This window comes from Salvia miltiorrhiza, chromosome 4 (genome assembly GCF_028751815.1).
Source record: "Salvia miltiorrhiza cultivar Shanhuang (shh) chromosome 4, IMPLAD_Smil_shh, whole genome shotgun sequence".
In the NCBI taxonomy this organism is placed as follows: Eukaryota; Viridiplantae; Streptophyta; class Magnoliopsida; order Lamiales; family Lamiaceae; genus Salvia; species Salvia miltiorrhiza.
The window spans coordinates 51,610,879-51,626,003 of NC_080390.1; the positions used below are offsets into that span (position 1 = coordinate 51,610,879).

Consider the following 15,125-nt stretch of genomic DNA (forward strand, 5'->3'; position numbering starts at 1 on the left):
TTATTACTTAGTGTTCTATTTTACTCTAAAAAAATTAGTGTCCTATCTTTTACAAGTTCAAAAATTTTTGTCCTAATTTCCAATCACAGAAGTTATTGTCCTAAAAAGTCCTCTGACTCCGACGTAATATGCTAGCTGGTACTCGAATATTAGTAAATTTAAGGGTTAATAGCCGGAACATACACGAACTATTTGAGATTTGCTATTGCACATGACCTTCAAAATTAGCCCCAAAATACATGACTTTTCAATTTAATCGCAATTTGCACCCGCGTTGACTAACACTTTGATCGGTGGTGACGTGGCCGCCGGATTTTGTTGACGTGGACGATTTTCCGATATAGTAAAACGACGTCGTTTTGTCAAGCTCTTTTAAATTAAAAAAAAAAAGGAAACAAATCCTTTTGTTCCCGTCGACCACCGCATCTCCGCCAACCTCATCTCATCACTCAAGTCTCCAACGCCACCTTCTTCCCCCCAGCCAACCGCGAAAGGCGCGGCCTTAATTTCAGACGCCGAGCAACTCCACCGCCACTACTGCTCCGGCTGTCCGTCGACCACCGCGTCTCCGCCCACCTCTCTCATCACTCCAAGTCTCCAACGCCACCTTCTTCCCCAGCCAACCGCGAAAAGACGCGGCCTCTAATTCAGACGCCGCGCAACTCCGCCGCCACTACTGCTCCGGCTGCTGTGTACTACGACCACCGCGCTCCTCCAATCACGCGCCGAGAGTCACACCACCCTCTCTACTTCACAATTTAAGATTTTCGGGCTAGGGCACATCAGATCTGTGCTATGATACTATCACCATCGGACCCCCAAATCAGTGGGGGAGGGAGGCTGAGGTGGGCGCCGGTTGCTGCTGTGCGTCGACGTCGGAGTTGTAGGCGGGGGGGAAAAGGGGTTTAGGGTTTCTTCCGATGGAGAGGCAGATGCTCGAAGGGGCGTTGGGAGATATCTTTTATTTCTTTGATTTTGAATGTTCGATTTCTTCGATTCAAATGGATGGTTGGTGGTGGTTATTTGGAAATCTGGAGATCTGAGATCTGTGGCGATGGTTATGGTGGAGGTGGTGAGGCGGCCGCAACAACTTCTCCGGCGCCATCCCCCATCTTCCTCTCGCCCGCCGCCTCGCCGGAAACATGAAGAAGGGTCGCCGGAAAGCAAGGATTTTTTTTTAATTCTTTAAAATATCAAAACGACGTCGTTTTTTCCCACGTGGCTTGCCAGTGTGTAAAAAAAAACCACGTGGCTGTCCATGTCATCGTCGGTCAAACTTAAGAGTTGCCGGAATTTTCGCCGTGTGCAAATTGCGATTAAATTGAAAGTCATGTATTCTGGGGCTAATTTTGAAGGTGATGTGCAATATGCAAATCTCAAAATAGTTCGTGTATTTTCCGGCTATTAACCCTAAATTAATTATTATTGTAGCGAAATTTAAGACTCGCGTATATATATAATTGGGAGAGTAATAGACATGTTGATTGTTGAGGGTGCGCGTAGACATGTATAGTTGAGTTTATGAGGTAAAAACCGTAAAAAAGTTCAAATGAAAGTAGAATTATTGGAGTAATTAACAAATGATATGTGATACGGTGATAGCATAAGGAAACTATCAATTTAGTTATGCGGGATTTACTAGTCAATTTATGTCCATTTACTTATTCTATCAATGAACTCTTTTATATATTGGTCAAGGATACTTTCAACTCATCAATAAATCCCTAAAATCGATGCTTTGTATGTTCTCATCTGATTGTAATTTATGGTTGAGAATTACTCCCTCCGTATTTAAATTTTTTAAATGTCCTGTTTTACTATTTTTTTAAATGTCCAATTGAGAATATAATAATTAGTTGTACATATACATTTATTATGATAATTACTAAGGTTATAAAATGTAAATATCTTATTTTTATTGGTACGTGTATTTGACGGCTGTGGACACTTAATAAAAAACGGAGGAAGTATGTTGATTTGTTATATGTTAGTACGTCTACTTAGATGCTATTGTGGAAGGTAAAATAACGTATATTCTGGAGCATTTAATTGGGAGTGATTTTTTTTTTTTGAGATAAATTACATAAGTAAATAAATAAATTTTAAACACCGCGCGACTCGAATCCAGAGTAGGCATTAACTAGGTCAGCACACGCACATAATTTGTACTCATTTTACATATATATTTTTTATTTTTTAAAAAATAAAATAAAATAAAATGATTAAAAAAAATACTACCATGTAGACAATACGGTAAAATAATTAAATCTTTTTATATTAAAAAATAATTAAGCTTTTTTTTGTTTAAATAGTGTGTGGGCAATTATGACTACATAGCTTATTGTTTAATTTATTTTTTGATTTTTAAAATATTTATAAATACAATATATTCGAGACAAGATGTTCTTATGCCAACAAAACGGAGTGTTTGGTGAACTTTATAGTGGAAAAATATTTGGTTTTGGGAAATAAAATTATGAACTATTTAGAAATTGTAATCTGAACGTGACTTTTGAAGTGTGACGAATTAAATCACAATCTTTTAAGTTTTTGCAATTTCCTCCCCCAGTTATTTCTCATCGCCGAATTGTTGAGTTGGAGCTTACGTGGATTAGTTCGCTACTTAATATTTGTAACTCGTTGTTTTCAATAAAATTACTGAATATTGAAAATTAGGGTTGCATATACAAGATACAATTAATCTCTTAATAATTTGATAATTTAATTGAAATTGTAAAGAAACGACATCGTTTAGACCATACAGAACGACGTCGTCTTTACTAATTAACGTAAGTTTCAACTTAACATTTTGGCAACCGAAAAATAATTAATGAATGAAATTTTAAAAATTAAAAAAATACTCCCTCCGTCCCAGCTTTTTGTATCCACTTTTAGTTGTATTTTAGACTCGCTACACTTAAAAAAATTATGTTAAAATTATAATTTTAGAATAATTCCTGATTTTATTTACAACAAGGCAAAGCAATATATGGTGTACCATTTATTCAAAAATTTATTTTTCCTTTCAATGAATATAATTGGGAACCCCGTCACTCAGCCATACGAGAGTGACCCATAGTCCCATACCATTAAAAATACATTTGTATCCCAACAAAATTATTATATATATATATATATATATATATATATATATATATATATATATATATATATATATATATATAGGGAGAGGTTCAAGAAAGAACCATAAATAAAAGAAGACCGGAGAACCATTTTCAGCCATTCGATCATCAAGATCTACGGTGGATGCATCATCTTGTTGGATGAATACAGATCCTGGGTTCGAATCCTGAAGGGAGCATTTTTTTTAAATTTTTTTAGTGCATTAATTTTAACACTCTAGAACCATACCCTATATATATATATATATATATATATATATATATATATATATATATATAAAGAAAACTAATTAAACTAACAAATTAAGGACATATGGAACCGTACGTATTGCGTGAGAATTAGATCGTGTCACATAAATTTTTTATGATGCTGTTTTATAGTTGAAGATAGTTTGTTTTAATTTACATAAACTTTAAATTTCCATAGGGTATTCAAATAATGATATTATATCATAGGGTTTTAGTATATCATAATTAAACTTCAGAAACATATAGTATACAAATGGTTTCGAATTGAACCACACAAAATAGAAATGATTAGTTTTTGAAGCTAAAACAGTTAGGGGCTGCTTTTCCTCTCTACAATCCACGCTAATCCAATCCATATTAGTATAAATTATGATGATCACAAGTTTTTATTTCATACGTGAAAAGGTACCAATAATATTTTTTTCCCATTCTTCGGGACAACGCGAAAAAACACAATATTTTATTGAAGCAATGATTTTCTCAAAATTGGGATATTTTACTCGAGTATACTACACAAATAGACTAATTATTGGTTTTGTTATGAACACCCTAATTCAAGTTTCGCACGTCAAGACTTCATAATTTCTATCCTCTGATATTGATATTGATTTAGGGATCAGTTTTATCTTTCTCGGTTTTCGTGAAATCTGGGAATCGGTGAATTCTTGGCCGATCTATATATATAACTTATGGCCATCCGCACAAAGTTAAATTAGTAAATATAAAGTCTTAAGTATTAAATAAAAATATTAGTTGTGATTAGTGGACCACATTATGACTAATTATAAAGTAACTAAATCGGAAAATAAATTTTTATTTTTATTTTTAACAATAGCTAATAATATAAACAATATAGTAAAATACTCCCTCCATCCACTAATTCAATGTCTACTTTTCTTTTTGGTCCGTCCACCAACTCAAGGTCTATCTATTTTAGTAAGTTTTTATTTATATTTTAATTGGTGGGTCCCAATAAACAATAGTACATTTTTTATCCACTCAACTAATAAACAATACACTTTGTGGATCTCGTTCTCCACTCAACCAATAAACAATATATTTTGTGGGTCCCTTTCTCCACTTTACTAATAAAAATACACTTTTTTAAAAAATTCGTGTTTCTTCTCCTAGGCCTTGAATTAGTAGACGGATGGAGTAGTTAAATCTTTTTTTTTTTTTAATTAAATGAATCAAGTTTTTTCTATTGAACTAGATTTATAGATAATCATAATGTGATTACATAGCATCATTCATCTATACGAGCATATGCTATTGATTTTGATGGGCCGATGCCTAAACCAACAAAATAAATACTGATGAGGAGTAAAATATGCGTAAGACAGACCTGGCAAGCAACGAAGATTATAGCCCTGGAACCGCAAGAGTGAAGAGAAATTTGAATAGTAACCTTTGTGGAAAGCATGAGGGTCAGAAGCTTCAGAGCCATTACGAGAGGATTCTGCCACTTAAGGAGTCAGGGCTGAGAGGATCAGAGAGGAGAAACACGGAATGAAGGCCAGATCTAGGAGAAAACAGGGAAGAGGCAACTCGCGGAGCTGGGCAGGGCTGGCGTATCTATGAAGAAAACTCCAGATCTGACAGCTGCGCTGGAAAAGACTGAAGGCATACTGGCCACTGACAACTTCTATCAAAGATTCTTTCTAACTAACTTAGGGGTCGTTATCAGGTGCAAATTTACCTATTTGCCCTCATTGTAAATGTCTATAAATAAGGGATGCGTTCGCCATTGTAACCTACACGCGATCTATAATACTACACTCTTCTCTCTTGTTTTCACTATTTGTGCTATTTCTTCAATTCCTCGCACACTACATGTGAATTCACCTTTCCCTTAATCAACGGGTGTAATGATTGAACACATCAAATACTCTCTTATTAGTGAAAATAAATTGTAAAAATAGCGAGTAACGTCGATTCAAAAGGAATTTGGAAAATTGGAACCAATTTGTTTTCTATCTAATTAAACTATAACTAAAGGAGGAATAAGTATATCTAATTACTATACTAAAAACTAGTAATTAACTAAAATGAAATAACAAATATATAAATCAACTATGGACTCAAGCATGCAATAATAAGAATATTGAATTAAATCAAATGGAGAAGAATCTAGCTCGATCGGGAACAATCTCAAACTGGCTATAGCTATCGGTACAACTAAAATATCCTAGTACGTAGTCAACTATTCAACTTTTTGTCCTTTTTTTTTCATCAATCTTCACAAACCACCAAAACACAAATATAATCAAGTTCCATCATTTAAGCAAATTAAACTTAATCAATACGCATAAATACAACTCATCAAATTAATTGAGTTTTTGTTGTTGATGCTGTTGTTGTTCAACAACAATAACAACAAAAACTCAATTAATTCGAAAATCTGAAATTTACTTAAAATTCAATGCGATCCGATCCGAAAATCCAAAAAATCCAAACCAAATTTTAAATTTCGATTTAGTTCGGATCGGATATTCGGATTTCGGATATTTTGCTCACCCCTATGTTGTTGTTCTTTAACACGATTGAATTTCAGATATAGGAAAAAGAAAAGTAGTGTTATATGATTGTATCTAGCAATCAAATAAAATATAGTACCCCGTATTCTTTTTTCCGTCTATTCCAAAGTTACAGTAAACCACTAAACCCTCCATGATTAAGCTGCGTTATTTTTATTTTTAGGGTTAAGTACCAAATCCCCCCCAACGTTGGGGCCCCTATACTCAGGGTAAGCGCTGTTTACTACCTCAACGTGGCTAATTTTAAACAAATCCCCCCCTGCGTTTTAACGGCCCCAAACGCCGTCTGTGATTTTTTTTTTTTTAATTTTAATGCAGGTGGGCCCCATTTTCTCTCTCCAGCAAATCCCCAACCTCCGCTGCCGCTTCCCCCGCCACCACCAGCTCAGCCCTTATCTCTCTCCAGCACATATCAGTCGATGAGCGGCCATGGAGGACCGCCGCCGCTGCCATTTTCGCCCTCTTTCGCGACCGGCGGCGTCTGAACTTCGGCCGCGCCGTCCCGTTCGGCGGTGTCTCGATCTCTCTCTTCTCCTCACAGTCTCGGCAACAACAATCAAGGAGAGGCTGCTGCCCTCGCTCCTCGAACGCCTGCACCGCTTCTCGTCACCACCGGCGTCTGTGCCGTCTCGCCTTCGCCCAGCCCCAGTCGCCGCCTCCACCGCCCTTTCCCCACCACCATCACAGATCTGCCGCCTTCCTCGACGGCCTCTGTCGCCGACCCACAGCAATCCATTCTCCTCCTCCGGCGCTCTCCGCCGCACAAAATTGGGGGGTTCGATTTCTCCAAAAATTGGGGTTTGATTCTCAATTTCTCGACCTCCCTCTAAATTGGGGTTCGCCCCGCCGTCCGTCTCTTCAATTTTCGGTGGCATAAACGAGGGCGGCGGGGCACGGTGGCGATTGTGGTTAGAATCCTGTGCAGACACATTTGGGAAGAGGATCCGCGGCGGCGCGTGGTGGAGAGATGCGGAGGGAGAGAATCCATGGGAGGATTTCGATCGGAGAAGGAATCGTATAGTATTTAAGAGGGCCCACCTGCATTAAAATAAAAAATAAAAAAAAATTCACAGACGGCGTTTGGGGCCGTTAAAACGCAGGGGGGGATTTGTTTAAAATTAGCCACGTTGAGGTAGTAAACAGCGCTTACCCTGAGTATAAGGTCCTATTTGCGATAGGGGCCCCAACGTTGGGGGGGGATTTGGTACTTAACCCTTATTTTTATTGGGTAAATTTGGTTTGAAACTATAATAAATTTTCAAATTTTGGTTTTTCCCACAAACTTTCATTTTTGTTTCAAAATACATAATAAATCTCTTTTTTTGGAATTTCCCATAGTGTGACTTTCCGGCGAATTTTTTGAATGACGTGGCTCCGAATTTGAATGATGTGGCATATTAAGGGTTAAAAGTACCACTTTTTCCCTCAACGTTGACACCCATATCGCCTTTAACACCCTAACATCAGAGTTGACACTGTTTACTACCTCAACGTTTCAAATTGAAGCAAAATGCCCGCACGTTTTAACGGCTGCCCCAAAGCGCAACTCTAACAAGATCAAGCACCATTAAAACGCAGGAGACAATTAGATTGTCATGTCACATAATTTCTATATAATTACATTGTATTGCCACGTCATTTAAATTTTTGATCGGAATCTGTCATCGTGGGAAATTTAAAAAAAAAAAGATTTATTACGAATTTTAAAACAAAAATGAAAGATTGTGGGAAAAACCAAAATTTGAAAATTTATTATAATTTTATACCAAATTTACCCTTTATTTTTACATAATGGTAGTATTATTTGGTATCGATAGTCATTTTATTTTGGATGATTAAATAAAGGTGTAATAAAAGAAATTATGGTAGTAAATATATTTCTCAACACGTATGAAAAAGAACAATAATTTAGGGGGGTTTCTGATTAATTATTAGTATACATGCAACTGATCAATTATTCCCACCAATGATGAATTTACTACTAGCATTTAACCTTCATTACAGAAATATAGGAAGTTACAAACAAAATGACAAGAAAACAATTAACTATAATTACAACAATTTAACGTCTCTCTTAATTGCAATTAATTTATTATTGGGGGGTCACAAATGAGTGCGGTCAGGGTTTCTTAATTATTAGCACTTTCTTAACAGTCACTTATTTTAAGATGCAGTATATTCCTACTTTTTTATGATTTGGCATATTTCCTACTATATCTTTTTAAACAATAAATCTATGCGGCCACAATATTGTGGTCACTCACACACTAATATAATAAGGATAATCTTGATTTATTTAATTTATTTTTTAAAATAAAAATAAGCTTTAGTTATTTTATTATATTCTCTATATTGTACTTTTTTTTTATTTTTTTTGCATTTTTTATTTTTAATTTATTTTTAATAAAAATAAAAAAAATACCAAAAAATTGCAAAAAAATAACTATAATGTAGAGAATATGATAAAATAATTAAATCTTATTTTTATTTAGAAAATAAGTTAAATAAATTAAATTATTTTCTACTTAGGTAAATTGTGGGTGGTCACAATGGGGTTGTTTAGCATTACTTTTTAAAAAAACCATATTTCCTACTTTTTTTTAGTTGGCATATTTCATATTCCACTTTATAATAACGGAATTCAACAATTTTAATTTTTGGGTTGTTTAAAATTACTTCATATATACTTTTACAATATGAATTATTTGAGGCATTCTCCCGTGCAACTGGTTTCTAAATGACATTACTTTAACATACAAATGACATTTGAAATGATACTTGAAGATCTTCAAGTGTCATTTGTATGTTAAAGTAGTGTCATTCGAAAATGTTCAAGTGTCATTTTCTGAATGGAGTGGTGTCATTCTGAAAATCAATTGCACGGTGTAACCGATTGCACATGAGTATTTGTGAAATTATTTATAGTCCTAAAATCGTGAAAATTTATGATAAATTTATAATTTTATTGAATGAATTAATAGTCCATGGTTCGAATTCGTAAATGATGAAAATTTTAATTTTTTAATTTATAATTTTTTACAACGAATTTATAGTGTTTTCGTTTTTCTCTTATAATAAACAGATACTCTTTCTCTTTTACCGTTATTTTTTCTAATTGATTTTCGCCGAAAAAAGTTTTACGAGACTCGACCCTTAGTTAGCATCTTTGTGCTATCGTTGGGTTTATAAGTTGTTTATTTCTTTCAATAAATTTTAAATGCAACATTGCGAAATTATATTAAATTCATTTTATGCGAGAAGTGTACGCTACAAAATTTGTTACATGTTTTAAGTGTAAAAAAATTTAGCTACACTCACATAGTCACATATGCTTCTATATATTTTAGTTACATATAAAAATGTAAGTAAATTTTGGTACATTTAAAAGTGTAATAATTTTTGTGATATTTTTTATGTCAATATATATTATAATTAGTTGTTTAAAACTATAATTTTATTATTAATGTAGTAATATAATAATATTTATGTATATGTGTTAATTTGTGTGAGTGTGTGACAGACCCTCCTTAGAGAGAGATAGCAAAATATATTGTGACCCATATGTGTAATAAAAATGACGGAAAAAGTATTAAATAACGAAAGAATTAAAATATTGTAGCTTAAACATGTTAACAAATCTATACTCCGTCTGTCCACGAAAAATATGACACTTTTGCCATTTTGATGTCCATCAAAAGTATGTCACTTTCATTTTTGAACATGGACCTACATCTTTTATCCTTATAAATACCATTTGTTTACAAAAAAATCACACTCAATTCAATCTCAACCACTCATTTCAAAAAATGGTGGTATTTTTTTTTTTCACTATGTAAAAATCACCATCAATTTTATTAAAATAATAAAAATAATATTCAATATAATTATACACATGCATACACCAAAATAATAATATTATATAATGCGATAAAGCCAATTATATTTTCTTTATAATGCATCAAACATATTGTCCTTTGTGATTAAGCAATTACAAATAACTAGTTTAACTACTTAATATTTTATGATTTACAACTTACAAATATATAATTAATAATTAATTAATTAATTATAAGTATTAAATATAATTTAATTTTAATTATTTTTTATTATTCCTATATATAATGACTCTCGTGCATCTAGTTATTATTAAAATAAAGGTTAAAGTGAGTAAATTAAGCCATGTAGAATTACCATATAAAATAACTGGTTTGCATTTTGGGTCAATATACAACAAGCCTGAATGCCTGATGCTCAAGATAGGCTACGCTCAACAATGTCATAATGGGCCTTTGCTCAAAACAAACGAGTTTATCTTGGGCTCCTAAATTCCTCAAACTGATACTCATAAATTGCTTTTTGAGTTTTGACTACCAAATACCATCACATATTAATATATTATTATTTGATATATATAATGTGGATAAAACCTAGCTACTAGCAAAACAAATATAGCTTTTCAAAGAAAATCCATGGATATGGAATTGTTCCTACATCCCGTGAAGTGTGAACTTGCAAGCTAAGTAAACTTGTAAATTGTAATTGTCCTTTATATAATAGTATGAAATTTATTATTTTTAGCGCTAAGTTAGTATCCATTTTTAGCCATTAGCCATTAGCCATTTAGGTGCTTAATAACAAGAACATGAAACTATACATAGGTAAGTGAAAAAATGGGGGGAGAGAGAGAGAGAGAATTGTTTGTGAAGGGTACAAGAAATTTGAAATGGAGGGTATAAAATTGAAACTGAATAAGCTAGCTAAAGAAGAAGCAAAAGAAAAGCATAAAGAGAGACTCATTAAGCACAAGAAACCAAGACTGTCATTTTTGGTGCATAGAGAGAAGAGCTTGGAATTCTAAAGTGCAAAAACAATTACTTAGAAACAATAAAGCAAAATGCAATTGGTATTTTTAGTTAACCCCAAACAATATTCCCACTTTATTCTCCCCTTTCTTATCACTGTACAAATCTTTGCTTTCGATGGCTTCTGTCTCAATTCTTGCAGCCATTCTGTTACTCCCTTCATTCTTGTTCGTTTTTCTTAATTTAATTAAGATCTCACTACCATTCTCGATCCTTTAATTTTATTTACCATTATGATGTGAACGATGAATAATATGTGTCACAAAATCTAGTATTTACGATCACAAAATATCCTACGTGGAAAATACGAGAGCAAATAAGATGACATGGAAAATTGATAGAGACAGAAAAGGGATGGATTGAACGTTGGTCTAAAAGAGGAAGTAATCGGAACAAACAAATCCATAGATTCTTGGCTTCTTAAGAATGATGTTTTAATTCCAACTAACTTTTATTCAAACATGTCAGAGTCTTCTAAAACAGCCTTATATTTGCTTCTATCTCATGCTTATGATTGGGGTGAATGAATCCAACTTCTCTTCATGTTTGGGCCCATTTTCTGCTTTATCGCTTTAGCCTCTCTACAGATCTCACAACACATATAATAGTAACATAAATGAGGCATCGCATGAGTTTCAAACAGACCTTCTATTCTTAAACAACAACAAATCCCCCCTCAGCCTCACCCTGCAAGAAATGGGCTGCTTAATCTACAGAGTGATGGTCATCGCAGTCTTGGCATCGCGCTTCTATCTGTCGAGCTGGAGACTGTCTCGGGGCTGAGAAGCATAGATCTTGCTCTAAGAAGGGGGAGGAGGATTCTGAATGGTGATGATGGCCTTGCAAGAAACGAGCACGCCACTGGATATCGCGCCCTTTCCCCTGCAGCCATGTTTGATCCGAACGAGTCTCCAAAAGAGAAGAGTTCGTCGTGGGGCAGACCCCATCCACAACAAATGCTGAAAATATTATGGGAGATGAACAGCTAGCCTTAAATCTGCTTCTTCTGAGGTTCCAATCCAAGTATAGGTTTGTTTTGTTTTATTTGTTTTACATCAATGACTTTTGCCCATAATGAGCTGCAAAATGAGGCTACAAAGAGCAAGCAAAGTATAGTTTTAGACTCTAACCATAGTTCAAACGCTTTTTTAGTTACTATGTTGTCTCTGCTTCACAAAAAGGATATACTCCCTTCTCCTCCTCCTATACCTTTCAATGCTTTCTTCATGTTTCTTTGTTAAATGTAAATCCTATTTATTTTTTTTTAAACACAGTTTGAGATTTCAAGTATCATGTATGAAAATTTCTCCAAGATATACTAAAACATCACATTTGAAACAAGCAGAATGGCATGTCAAGGTACTGTAAAATACATTACCTCAGAACTCAGTGAGACCGCGATCTGCTGTATCTATTCTCCGGTGATGACTCAACCGCATTGGCATTTTCTTGCGTGCAGAGATCGTCTGCCATATCATGTCGACAGCATCATTTGGTTTGAGATGGATACTGGTATTCATAGTGACCACCTATTTCCTTCAATCTCTCCCACATTTTAGTCCACTCCTCTTGTTTGATGCCTCTGAGTAGATTCAGAAGGTAGCCCTTCTTCACGGCCTTCGCTGCAAGGACAAACACGCTGAACTCTGTGTAGTCGAGCACATCTTCAAACGGAAGCTCAATCTCATCGCTGATTATCACAGGCACACAGTGGCTAGCAATGGCATCAAAGAGGCGATTAGACGAAGGCGTGTCTCCAGCAATGTTTAAGCAGAATTTGGATGAGGCCATCCCTTTCCCTGCATCCTTCACCCCATTTCTTCCCACACTTCCAAATGCAAAATGCACATCTCTCTCGTCTTTGAGAAGATGGTACAGTTCACGAATCACTCCACCCTATATATCCACACACCAACAATCATAAATCTACACTAAAAATTTCAAAATCAGAGTTTGAATGTGTGCACAAATAAACTCACATCTTTCCTATGAATAGCTCCTTGAAAATACACCAAAATTGCGTTGGTTGAAGGAAGGAGATGCAGCAGGTGGAATCATCCTCACCATATGCTTGTAAGGAGCAATGACATCCTTATCAATGTTAGCTATCTTGGCATCGTACCTCCCAAAATCCGACAGCAGGAACATGCTCGTACCGAGCTTTTTCCGGGCAAGCAACATGCTATTAGGGTGGTGAGCCACAACCAAATGATCCCTCCCACCACACACCTTCCACTCCTCCCTTCCCTGCAAATACCACCAATTTCTCCTGCAGCACCCTATCATGGCTTGCTTTTCGCCTCTCACGGCGCTGCTTGGAGCCCCGGTTATAACTCAAGGATGAGAAAAAGGGCACAAATATGACATCTGCATCGCTCGAGTTCTGCACCCTGTATGCACTGCAAGGCCTACCTACATTTTCAACATTTGATGCTAGAAGATCAAGTGTAAGCCAATACTCAACACTATGCTGCAAGTTTAGCCCACCGGGGTAAGATGGTAATCTCTTCACGTCGCGTAAATTAGGCCATGTTTGGTTTGCACTCGTCCCCATCCAACCTAACAACCCGAAGTGAAACTCAGGTGGCAAATCATACATGTACACTTTAAGAAGAGCGTGGTCTCTATCGCATTGTTTCGGCCTATATATCTTCGACGCATCTACTGTTTCATTAAATGAGCAAGTTGGTAGCAAAAAATCTGGTGTTGGGCTAAGAGATGCATTGTTCACCAGAATTAAGTGAAGAACTGATGTTGGGATGAAGGAATTGGGATTGAAGTGTATGAGAGATAACGACGAAGAAATCAAGAGAAAGATTGCAAATGCTATCAGGCAAGAAGAAGCCTTGAAGGCATAATGCTTTTCTCTTGAGACAAATACATGTTTCAAAATAAAAAACTAGTTACAAAACATGAACTCTCTAAATTGTTTAAGGATGTTATGTTAATTGTTAGCCATTTTTTAAAGGTTTACACTTGTGAAAACTCATTAAAGGAGGATTGGTGAGTAATCTTCATTTGAAAAACCAAATCGTCCCAGCTCACGTGCACAGCTCAAAAATCAATCTGCACACACAAAACCAAAAATAAACAGCAATAATTGGAGCATGTAAACATCAAATGAATTCCTACAACTACGATATACATGCATACATGTGTGTGTGTGTGTTAAGAGAAGTGAAGAAAAATCACCTTGTAAGTTGCAAGTTAGAGGAAAGTATTCTTTTCTAAATTCCATGGCACCAGAGTTTGAGGCGGCTTCTACAAGAAGAGTATTTTGACTAAATGCATTAATCCGACCATCTTTATAATGAGAAATTAATGAGTTTTGAAAATATAATCTTGACTGGAAATTAATATGGATATTTCATTTATAGTACCGCCCCATAAAATAATTTCCTTTTATTGCTATGTGAACAAAAAGGAGGTAGAGTAGGTTGAACAGACATTTCTCGTGTTTGTTGTCCTAATTACAACTTCTATTTGCCGATACACAAATATAATTCATTTTATTTAGTATTAATTCAACCAATTCACTGAACAAATAACACATAAATCATCTTGATTCAGCATTTTTCGCAATTATTTAATTAATAAATACATGCATACAAGGAAGTTTATATTTAAGTTCGGTCACTGACCCTTATAATTTTTCTTATTTGAGTTCGATCGTCCTTGGGACCTTGTACCATTTCAGGTGAGAAATCTCTATATTTTAATAGTCGTGCCAATACCAAATTTGTTACATAAACGAACCACCCATATCAAATTCTTCGTTGCCCAGAATAATCAGAATCCAATCAAATTTAACTATGTACATATAGAATGAAAATAAAAATGTATTCCCTCTCTTCTAGTCGATTTAGATTTTTTTTTTTGGGGGGGGGGGGATAATTACTTAAAAGAGTAAAATTATAGGGTAAAAGTATGTGCACAAATACTCTTGTGCAACCGATTGCACCGTGCAACTGGTTGCCAGAATGACACTATTTTATTCGGGAAATGACCCTTGAGCATTTCCGACAACATACAAATGACATTTGAAGATCTTCAAGTGTCATTTGTATGTTGAAGAAGTGTCATTCAAAATCAATTGCACGGTGCAATCGGTTGCACGAGAGAGTGCCTCAAAGTGTGACCCATATTTAATATAGTGTAAAATAATTACTTAAAAAATCAAATTAAATGAAATATTTTGAAAAGAAATACAAGTCAGTCAAATAAGACAAAATCAGTAAGTATTTGAATCGGCTTTCCTTGGTCCAGCAACAAAGGATTTTAAACTAGGCCTGTTTATGTTTTGTCTCCAGTTTCAGGCCCATGGGCCGCTTGTT

General features: G+C 35.0%; 1 pseudogene; it reads right to left on the reverse strand.

The window, feature by feature from the left end:
* Positions 1–11,178: 11,178 nt before the first annotated feature.
* Positions 11,179–14,122, reverse strand: LOC131020409 (probable arabinosyltransferase ARAD1; annotated as a pseudogene).
* Between the last annotated feature and the right edge of the window lie 1,003 nt (positions 14,123–15,125).